The following is an 11,494-nucleotide window of genomic DNA, read 5'->3' on the forward strand; positions in this document are numbered from 1 at the left end:
TGTTTTGAAATGCAGATATTCCTTAGAATTCAGTTAATTGGAATTTGTAAAAGATAAAATAGCAATAACCTAGACTCAAATTTCTTTATATTCCATGGGTGAAAAAAAAATAAATGAAAATAGTTTCCAATCATTGTATCCTTGAAAAGGAAAAACTTAAACCAAATTCAAAGTTTCACTTAAAAGAAACTAAGCAAAAAACTTATGAAATAAATCCCAAAAGAGGAAAAATAATGAAATTGATTTTTAAAAAGGAATAAATGTCGTAGTGTTAGCAGTTAAACACTTTTGCTCTAATTACATACATTACAGATGTTTCACTTTTAAATTAAATAAAATTAAATATTTCTGCTCACCGAAACTTTAGTGGAAGTGTAATGAAACTCTATCATACATTTTTGACAGCTACTAATGAAGCTGTATAATAGTCCAATTTAGTCACACATACTAGATATACATTTAGTATTTTTATTGTGTTACCTTAGACTCGACATGAACATGCAGCCACATAAAAGGCAAATGTCACCATCCCTCCAGGAATCCCACAGACTTCGGATCTCTGAAAGTCAAAATGGGAGAAAGAGTTCTGTACTGGTGGAAATGAATGCATAGATGTGTGTGACATGACATTGGAATGTCCACGTACTGCCTCAAACAGCAAATGAAAGTGTAAAAAACATACTGGTACACTAGGATATACTCTAAGTATAACAACTCTAGGTGTATGATCTTATTGATTGTCACAGATGTTATCAGGCAAAATTTATCTCCCATTATTGCTGTCTCTGGTCCCCATCAAACAGACCAGAAAACTGAGGCCCTGTAAACTTGAGGAACTCATCCAAGGTCATAGATTAAGTGGAAGAACCAGGTTTCAAATACATGAACTTGAAAGCAAGTATTGTGGACTCTTGTCACTTTGTGTCACTCAGCTGGCACTCATAACAACCTCCTTATTCTCTAGGAAATGCGTTATAGCTTTTCTTAAATGGTAGATCCTAAGACGTACGTATGAGAAAGAAGCACCTATGTTTTCCACAACACCTACTGCAGTCCTTGGAATCATGCAATTTTAATACCGATTTGCTTAGGAAGTGAAGTGGAATAAAAGTTAGGTAATTCAAAGTTTCCTTCTGTGGACAGAAACCAAGTTCCTTAAATTTGCTTAAAGAAAGAAGCTATACAGCAGATAAAATTATGTATATTTCTTTGGTTAAATTAGAAAAATTCTGGACTAATACTGGTGGAAACAAGTTTGCATAAACCAAAAGTAATGATCTGTGCCCTATAATCTTAATTACAAAGCAGTCCTATTTTGTTGTGAAGAGGGACAACTACATTTCTGTGACAGCGGTTCCACCACTTTCATCCACAGTGAGGCAAGTAACAGACCTCACTCCAGGTTACACACCTTTTGCTGTGCCAGTGAGGATGGGGGCACAATAGTTACATTACGTAAAATGATCTTGTGTTTTCTGAAACATGCACTCCTATGTTAACAGGATGAGCATCAGCAACTATAGAAAAACAAATTATAATGCATGAGATTCGAATTAAAAATGTTTAGCACAGAAAGATAACTTAATACGTCTCAAATGCCTGAACAAGGGAACTAGTTGCATAACTCTACCTTAACCTAAAACTGTTAGGTTGCAGTTGTAGCCATTTTCAGATGGCTTGCTTTTTCTATGATCTCTGCCACATCAAAGGCATAATGATGAGATGACATAGGAGGAAAACCTCAACTTAGTAAAATCAGAATGCATCTACTCTACATTTTTTTTGCTAGAAATTAATCAGGTATTATTTTTCACTTTCTTCACAAAAGCTATTTCCCTCTAAATTCTAACTACCATGAAAATACCAGTTAGAGTGTGTGATATGTAATATATATACACATATACATGTATACATATGTAATATATGATATAAACACACATATAGGCCTAAATAAATCATGCAAACAAAAGAATGCTTGGAACACATTTGAAAGAGAAAAAGTACTTCCAGACAAAAATGGTGAAGTATCTGATGGCTGATCCCCAGTCCACATCATGAACCTATATTATGAATCTCTCATGAATATTAATAATAAACTATTTATTCTTTCTTATATTTAAATGTTTCAATGTAACGCAAGTTAGCAAACTAATGGCTAAATAATCTAGAATTTTACTTCATGAGCAGTTGATGGTGACATGACATTCTGATATTAAATGACAGTGCTTCTAAAAATTGAATCTTGACATTGTTATTATGAATAAATATTTTAAAACACCATACTCAGATTAACAATACTTTTTAATGTTTTCAGTGAGATTGTCAAGAGTGTTAAACCATTGACAACCCACTTAGCTCACAGTTCTTAGAATAAAATATTTAATTTACCTGAATATCTTGTAACAATATCATCCTCTCCTGAACTAAACATCCTCTGAATACACAATTCTAAGGCAGACAGACATTTCAGCAAGGCAAATAAGACTTTCTGGCAACTTCCTGTTGCCATATTTCTCTAAAAGGATCCTGCAATGTTACACTTCAATACAGCAAATGCATTTTTCCAAGGGACACAGTAAGCCCACGCTGCCCCAGGATCAGAGAGCTTGGATTTTCCCCCAAGTACAGCAAGCAAATAACCACTAATCCTATTCGATGTTACAGATTCGCAGCAATAACGTTGTTTCCAGATTCAAGGGGAATGAAAAACGCTGGAAAGCAGGAGCTTTTCCTTTCTTGTTTTGTTGTGTTTGATTGATGGATTTTTAAGATACTGATCAAGGAGCTGGTTATCTCATATCTCACCATATTAAATATATATTAGGGGCTGAGACAATTTTAGATCATCAAGGATGAACTTCACAGTGCACATTCATGCCCCCAGGCTTCAGAAGCAGTCGGACAAACTAAAATTAAAGTTGCTTCTTGCCTTTGAAAGTTTTCAAACCTGCACACGCACACACCTGAATGGTTGTCGTTTGTGAAAGCATCACATTTCCCACAAATAGCCTATCTCCCAGATTCAAGTTCACTTGCATTTGGGGATATGCCGTACTCAAGAAATTTACAAACTTTTGTGAAATGACAAAACAAAACAACAATAACAACAGAATAAGAGCATTGATCACTGAAGCCATATTTCTAAAAGTGCTAGCAAAATCCCTTCATCCTGACCTACTTGTCGAGAAATGGACTTTCAGCCCCACGGTTAGGTTAAGATTTGTTCTACTTTCTCCCTAGGGCTTAATTGCCAGACTGACTTACCGGTGCCTCCTAGCCTTTGTTCTGCCTCTCACGCTGACATCAGGGAAGCAGTGATGTAGAATAAAGCAGGGTGGGCTAGGTTAGTCCAGTGTTTGTGTCGTTGTGTGGTGTGCAGGGACACTCTGTGATACTCTAGTGAGCTGCTAAGCTTTTTTTGTAGGCTTTGTGTCATTTACTTAACGACCAATCTCATTAGCTGCCAGGGTACAATGGGCTGATGCATTTTCTATGTACATACTCTACACAGTGACCCTCAAGGTTGCCGAAGGTCTATTTAATCAGTCAAATGCTGAATATATTTGCAGTAAATCACTAAAAAAAAAAAATAAAATAAAAGATGGAACTACCGAGGTATCTTACAGGCTTAATATTTGCGAGTGGTTTTTCACAGGTGATAAAATGCATGCGTATTTAGCCAAAACAGGGCAGAGGAGATGGAGATGAATTGTCTAGTTTGCACCAGTGACCTTAATTTTAAGAAACTTTTAAAATCAAAGATATTTTCTCTTATTAAGGAATGCGGGTTTGAAATTTAATTTCTGCCTTACTTTAATCACATTAGCATAACAGGAAAGAATTACCTTCTTGAGCAGTTTCTCCTTCTCCTGCCCACCCCCCTCAGTCCTACCCCTGCCCAAGGAGTCTCAGGACTGGCCAAGTTACATGTGTGCCCTCGTCTCCTTACAAGGTAGAAACCCTTTAACTCCTATGAAAAATGAAATGCTGAGAGCACTATGAATGACGACAGCTGTCCATAAGTATCAGGGAGAGTTCTATTGTCCAGCTTGTCCCTGGATAAAATGAATACTTTACAGCGGAGGCTGTTCAGCTTGGCTAAAGAGTATGGGGAGAAGGGGAGGAGGTCACTGGAGATTTCGCACACTAATTTAATCTGGGAAAAGGACAGGCTCTGCATCTCCCTTGAACAGACTGGCAGCAATCTGGGCCCCCACAGAACTATCTCCTTTTGCCTGTGCTCTATTTATTCCTTATCTCTGTTTACCAACCGCTAGGTCCCTTTCATTCACACCACGAGGCCGTTTTCCTGCTATCAGTCAGCAGCTGACACTGTGGAAGAGCCTCAAAGGCAAAAAAAAAAAAAAAAAAAAAAAAAAAAAAAAAAGATCAAAACTAAACCAAAGCTGTATAAACAATGCAACAGTACAAGTAAATGCATAAACCCTGATTCTTAACCCAACCCACAGGGTGCAAACAGAACCTTTATAGTAAATCCAACAAACCCACCACAGTGAGCTGTGGGCCACAGAGAAAGAAAAGTCAAAACACCATTCATGAAATCACCATCCAAAAAGAATTGCTAAAAATTGGCTCCTGAAGCAGCCTTGCTTTCAGCTATGTTCTTATCTCCATCACAGATCAATTAACTGGAGACATTTACCTTGCCAGAAAAGGTGATCTATACATTTCTAAGGAAACTTTGCTCTTATTAAAATACTGATAGTTAAGTCCACCAATATTATTATAAGTTAAAAGGAATGAAACACTGTCAACTTTCTCCAATTCCTCATCACACTGAATTTAAACAAGTCAAGAAACTTGGCATCGTCAAAACTCCATGATCTTTGTTATAAAACATACTAAAAAGTCAAGTACAATGTAGCCCATGAAATCTTGTTCCCATGTCATATGAATTTTAGCTCATATATCAAAAATGTTAGCATGGCAGAGGAGTTGAGGGACACCACTTCATATCCAACATTTTATCCTTGGAAACACTCTGCAAGGTGCAACTTGAGACAGAGATTAGGGCAAGTTTACAAAGTTTATAAAGAGGGAAAACAAAACAAGTGCTATTCTGAACCTTGCAACTAACTTTTGGGTAAATTTGAACTTCAGAGGTAAGATATGATTACTTTTAAGGATTAAACAATTCTGAATATTTCAGCCATGGCAGAATCCCTGACTAACATAAGTATTTCATTGAAGTGACTCAGAATTTTTGCATAAACATATATGCATTATATGTATATATTATAAGCATGTATGCAAATGTTGCCCCTAATATATACATACACAAAAAGAGAATGTGCATAATTTTCTAAGGCCTGCACATAGTTCCCCAGATTAAAAACCATGACTTACTTTCAATTTCCCTGAGGTTTTTTTTTTTTTTTATCATTGAAATGATTGGAAATGATTGGTTATTGTCATGAAAATCAACACCGTATTGACTCAATCACTAAGACTTTCCCAAAAAAGGAAAGACAATGCAGCTCATTATCCAGGATGATCAATTGGGCCAGATTTCAGTTTGTGTTTTCACCTATATGCATTATGAGCAATGAAGTCTTTACTACTTGGATCCTTTTTTCCAAATGAATTAATGAATTAAATTTATCCTTTCACCAGCTGCTAGGCAGCAGATGGAACCATTTCTGAAGCCTTGTTGAATTCAATCCATAAAACTCATTTCCTAGGATTAGCAGTCCAAAGTTTCTTTTAATGTTTATATACCGCTTGGGATTTTGAATTTCATGATGTTAAACTTTCAATTTAACTATTCTCTTTGCATTTCATATCAAACAATTATGATCTTTTGGATTTCTATAGCAGACATGGTGGGTCACGTGAGGACAAGAATTAATTTCTAGAGTAATAAAGTCATACAACTTACATTTTTTGATATGTTTGTTCACATTGCACTACCACCATAGAAACAGTTTGCACTGTGCTTTTATATTAATGTTAACCTAAAGAGTTATACATTTAAAGATATGATTTTTGATTATTTACACATAACTAGTTTAACACTGTAATCAATATTAATATTCATTAACATTATGAAGGCTTAAAGTTTTGCAATTTTGTTGTTAAAAGTTAGATTGTTGCATTACCTTCAAATGACTTTTGTATATACCTGGCTAATTTACCTAACAAGAACTTAATCCTGACCTTTAAAAATGGTTATAAAAGCAATTACACAGAGTGTATAGATATGCATTTTATAACTATTAACTTTTTAAGGAACACACCACCATGGACAGCTCCTAACATTTCTGTTTTCTAGGTCACTTGCAGTTGTTTAATTTAACAGGAATCACAAAACTTTATATCTTACCAGTTGGTAGTGTAGCAGAATAGTAATGAACACTCTGGAAAAAAAAAAAAAAAACCTCCTTTAAACATAACTTAATTAGAATCTCATACAAGTTCCATTGGACTTTGAAATGCTTTAAATTCAACCACCCTGTGCTCTCCAAGGTGCAGTATATCCAAATTCAAAATACAAAAGCTTTTAAGCTTAAAATGATGCTTCTGCTATAACATAAATACAACTAAAAAAGACTGAATGACTCTTATGTGCAACAGTGATTTCCGCTAATTTGGCACAAGAAATCTATATTAATTTAATATTGTAGTAAGCTAAGAAGGCCACATAATAATCACCATTGAGTAATTGAATATTTAGGAGAAGGAGAAAAGAGAACATTGGTAATCTTAGGTTACAGGCATAAAAGTAGGATACTATGCAGATGATATTTGCAAGGAAAAATAAAAACAAAGTTAGGGAAACTCTAATTTTAGATTCTGAATTTGATTATTTCCTGGAACTTATTTATTATTCCCTAACATCAAGATAGTGTGCACAATTATATCCCAGCTTTCATCATCAATTTTTTCTTTTTAACTTATTTGATTTTGCCATTTTAGTTACAGTATGAGAGCTGATGTAACTTCTTCTGACAATAAACCTTAAAAAAAAAAAGACTTGAAGAAGTTACAGTTATAGTGCATACTTTTCTTATTTGCTGCTTTGTTCTTCGATATTGAAAAAGAACCACTACACTCCTTTAGGAAACTTTGATTATTTTCACAGGTGTTGAAGCAAGCACCTTTAATAAAATAAATAAAAAATAATACGAGGCAAAGTACTGTTTATCAAAACATCTGAATTTTTTTCTATCCCTAGATAATAAATCACTGAATTCATCCTTCTACCAAATTTTGCTCAAGGTTAGAATTATGTCTCACTCTTCAGTCTTTTCTATTATTCCTCTGGAACTTTCAGAGGAGACCTCTGATGCCAACATTCATCCAAAATGAAGTGTATCATTTTTAAAGGAGTTTGTTCTTGCTCACTTCTCTAAATACTTAAATACAAGATGATAGACACCATACTAACTATTTAAATTTCTTGGAGACTTCCCACAAACTCTTCTCATGCATGACTGCTACCAGAATTTTGACTTTTCAAAAGAATACAGGAAACCTCTGTTTTTGTTTTTTTTTTTTACATTGCTTATTTATACACAGTTGTGTTAACCACCTCCCCCCACCCCCTTATCCCCCTCAACAAAGATCACCCAGTTCTAGAGAGAAGTCAGTTTGGAGTCTCACTGGTAATTTTTGTGATCTTAAAAAACTATTTCCACTTCACCATTTTGCAGAGAAAAAAAAGTGCTGAGTCTCCTCTTCTACCAAATATCCTGCTGCAAATTCACACACTTCAAAAATATATATGAACAAAGGCATGACTGATGCAGCATAAATGCGATTGCACCATGACATTTTATTCTGAACATCTCAAAACAGATACAATAACCTTTTTCTACAAGAAGAGAAGAGGGGAGAGGGAGAATTTAAAATAATGCTCAAGTACCCATCACAGCAGAAATCAAAAAGAGAAGTTCAAAACAAACAGCAGAAAAACCATTGAACACTTCTGAACTTCAACCTTTGGTAACATCACCCCCTTCACCCCATCAACACACACACACACATCAGAAATAAAAGTAAATACTATGACTTAAGACATGAAAACTTGTTAACATTCTCAGTGGCTTAAACATCAGTGTGAACGGTATGCAGTTCAAAAGTTGAAAACTTACTTTTTTGTTTGTTGCCCAAACTTCTATTTCTCTCCTCCCTTGTGTGCTGAAAGGAAAAACTAAAGCTGTTTCTTTGAAAGGTAGTTCCCATGATATGACATCCAGTGCCTTTGACTGCTAGAGATAAGCACCTGCGTGTGTGTCCCCTCCTTACGTCACACCTCCCTATTCAGACCTTCTCAATATGATTCACATTTGCACATCAACAGCCTCATGCGCATACACAGATTTTTTTCGGCTCTGGGCCCAAAACTTTCACTTTAATTTTCATCACATGATTGCTGTGGCATATGTCCTTCCAAACCGCCCATATATCAGTCATCATGCAAATGAGATGGAATATCACTCCTCTGCAGCAGATGGCCAGGGATGATAACAATGGCTCAACAGAGGAGATTCAATGTCCCTGACTTTATCGCCACGGCAACAACAATCTAAAATATATGTAATGGAAGTGGTGCTTATTAATTTTGCAGGCTCGAGTGTTCTGATTTTGTGAGTGAATGGGCTGAGTTAAAAAGGGGGCTGTGTCCTCCTGCCTCTGGAAGACTATCTATAAAAGCCAGGGACCTGGAAATTATTTTCAGTGACTAAGAAGGCAACAGCCTAGCAATTATTTGAGTAATTAGGTGTAATTCCTCCCTGTAGGCCTTGTACCCTCCTGTGCTTGCTTCACAGAAGCTCACGAATTAGACAGGCACAGATACTGAAAAGAAAAGTGCCTCAAGATACAGCGGGAGAGCTTGCAGGAGCCCTGTCACTTGGCCTCCACCAGGCTTGGTAAACACAAGCCCCAAGCTATAAGTAAATAGAGGCCCCACTTCACAAACACAGACCAATTAAAATGACAAAGGCAACACACTTCTGGGTGGAGCTTAGGAAAGCTTTATTCTGCACTAGGCTGCGTGTGAGTGGCACACAGAATGGTGTCTCCTTTCAGGGCACCAGGCGCTCTCTTTCCATCACGAGCTGTCACGACTGGACATTGGCACACACATCACTCTGCGGGCTATGACTTCTCACCCGGGGATCTTTTCCACGGGGCTACTTCTAGCTCTCCCTGACTCCATGTGGGTATTCCATAGGCTTCCTACCCTCAGTGTCATTGTTAAAAAATCCAGTAATGGCAAAAGTGGTCTATCCTTCCAGATTCACAACACACTCTTTTTCGTTTTGAAGGAAAGACTAACTCACCACCAGTACCCCTAGGAGCTTGGATAAAACCTGCAGGGGTGAAAAGCTAAAGAAAATGTTGCCTCCGAATATTTTCCTGGAATCTCTTTTAAAACATCCTTTGCAATATTTTCATCCCCACCAATAAAAAAGAAAATGAGACTGATTGATGTATTTTTGCCTGTAGGGCCATGATCCACATATTTACTTTAAAAAAAAAAAACAAAACTTTGAGTTGAGTCTTAATTTCATTGCTTTTAAGAAAAATCACCATGTAAGTATCATCTCACAAGAGCAAACTAGATTCTATGCCTGTAATAAAAAAAATACATATTAATAGGAACTCAAGCCTTGAAAGAGGATAACTTAAAAAAAAAAAAAAGAACTTAAAACCACCTCACATCCTTGAAACATTCAGCAAACCTCAGACACTGTATCAGACATCAGACTCTCCGGACAGATGAGGAACGTAAGAGAAGAGTTCTTAGACTTCTCTTCCATCAGGTGTAACACTCATTTCTGAATCCCCTCGCCCCATTTCTCTCTCACACTGTTTTGGTTTTGGAGAGGCACCTTAACCCCCTCTCCTTTCCTCCTGACCTCAGCCTCCTTCCTTCCCTGGAAATAATTTGCTCTAAGGAATTCTGAGAACATGCATACAGACAGAATTCTCCTGGCTTGGGATGCTCACATCCACTATGCTTATGTGAATCAAAACAAAGCCAATCTACTCCTTGCTTACATCATATGCAATATTAGGTGCTCTCCAACCTGACTGTAAGAATAGTCAATGTTTCTCGTGGGAGTGGGTGTATACACTGAGATTCATTCCTTCCTCACATGTGGGCTGATATCAAGTCATCAATGTTTTGCAATACATTTGGCACAGTAAATAACATCATTGCCTAGTTCAAAATTTTATTGTGCTATTTAAAGGTAACACTCCAACGCATGAACAAATTAAGAGCAGCAAATGTCCAATCTGAAAATTCCCATGCTAGGAGTGTACAAAGTGCTTCGAATCCCTATACACAAGCTATCCACTTGCATCCCATCAGTGAACGGATATAAGATGAAAATTTTGTGACAAGCACAGTTTCATGACAACATGAATTTCTAGCTGACAATCCTGTCACCTGCCCAACTTCAGTGATATTATTATCGCAGAAGTAAATCGTCACCTAATATTAGGGATTTAAAGAGTAATAGCTTTATTGAGATATAAATGACTTATCATACTATTCAGCCACTTAAAGTTTAGCAGGTTAAGCTTCCACCTCCGCTGCCAGCATCCCATATGGGCACCAGTTAGAATCTCGGTTGCTCAACTTCCAATCCAGCTCCCTGCTAATGCTCCTGGGAAAGCAGTGGAGGATGGCCCACGCCCTTGGGCCCCTAAACCCATATGGGAGACCTGGATGAAGATCCTGGCTCCTGACTTTGGCCTGGCCCATCTCTGGACATAGCAGCCATTTGGGGAGTGAACCAGCAGATGAAAGATTCCCTCTCTCTCTCTCTCTCTCTCTCTCTGTCACTCCCTCTTTCTCTGCAACTCTGCCTTTCAAATAAAAGAAATATTTTTTAAAAAGTTTATATTTTAATAATTTCTTGTACACGTGTAGAGTTGTACAATTCTCATTATAATTCAGAATATTTTCTACCACCATAGCCATAGCTATTAACAGTTACCCCCCACTCATCAGCCTCCCAATGTCTAGTTCCATCTCTCAGGCCCAGGAACCACTAATCTATTTTCTTCCTCTATAAATTTGCCTCTTTTGTACATTTCACAAGAATAGAATCAAAATATGTTGCCCTTTATTATTGGCCTCTTTCATTTAGATATTTTCAAGGTTCATCCACATTGTAGCAGGTATCAGAACTTTGTTTCCTTTTGTTACCAATTAATATGCTATGGCTTCTATCTACTGCATTTTATTTATGCATCCATTGGTTGATAGACATTTATGAATAACACTGCTATAAACATTCATATACAAGGCTTTGTGTGCACATATGCTTTTATTTCTCTTGAATATGTATAGACTTTGGAGTAGAATTGCTGGACCATGGATTAATCCCAGTGTGTACCTGTTTGAGGGACTGCCAAATTGTTTTTTCAAAGTGTTTGCTTGATCAAGATCCCCACAGTGTATGAAGGCTCCACATTTGCTATTGTCTGCCATTTTTATCACAGCCATCCAGGT

General features: G+C 36.8%; 1 protein-coding gene across 2 annotated transcripts in view; it reads right to left on the reverse strand.

Moving 5' to 3' along the window:
- ST18 (ST18 C2H2C-type zinc finger transcription factor) overlaps positions 1 to 8,318 on the reverse strand; it is a 159,863-nt gene extending 151,545 nt beyond the window's left edge. Inside the window, exons 1-3 of one of the 2 annotated variants that reach the window (XM_017341297.4) lie at positions 8,115 to 8,318; positions 6,344 to 6,377; positions 481 to 559 (exon numbers count right to left, since the gene is read on the reverse strand). The gene's annotated coding sequence lies outside the window, so the exon portion shown is untranslated. The remainder of the gene's footprint in view (positions 1 to 480; positions 560 to 6,343; positions 6,378 to 8,114) is intronic. The other variant, XM_017341299.4, reaches the window with a different exon arrangement.
- Positions 8,319 to 11,494: the final 3,176 nt, after the last annotated feature.

Source organism: Oryctolagus cuniculus, chromosome 6, assembly GCF_051225735.1.
Source record: "Oryctolagus cuniculus isolate XC-2025 breed Fujian yellow rabbit chromosome 6, ASM5122573v1, whole genome shotgun sequence".
Taxonomy (NCBI): Eukaryota; Metazoa; Chordata; class Mammalia; order Lagomorpha; family Leporidae; genus Oryctolagus; species Oryctolagus cuniculus.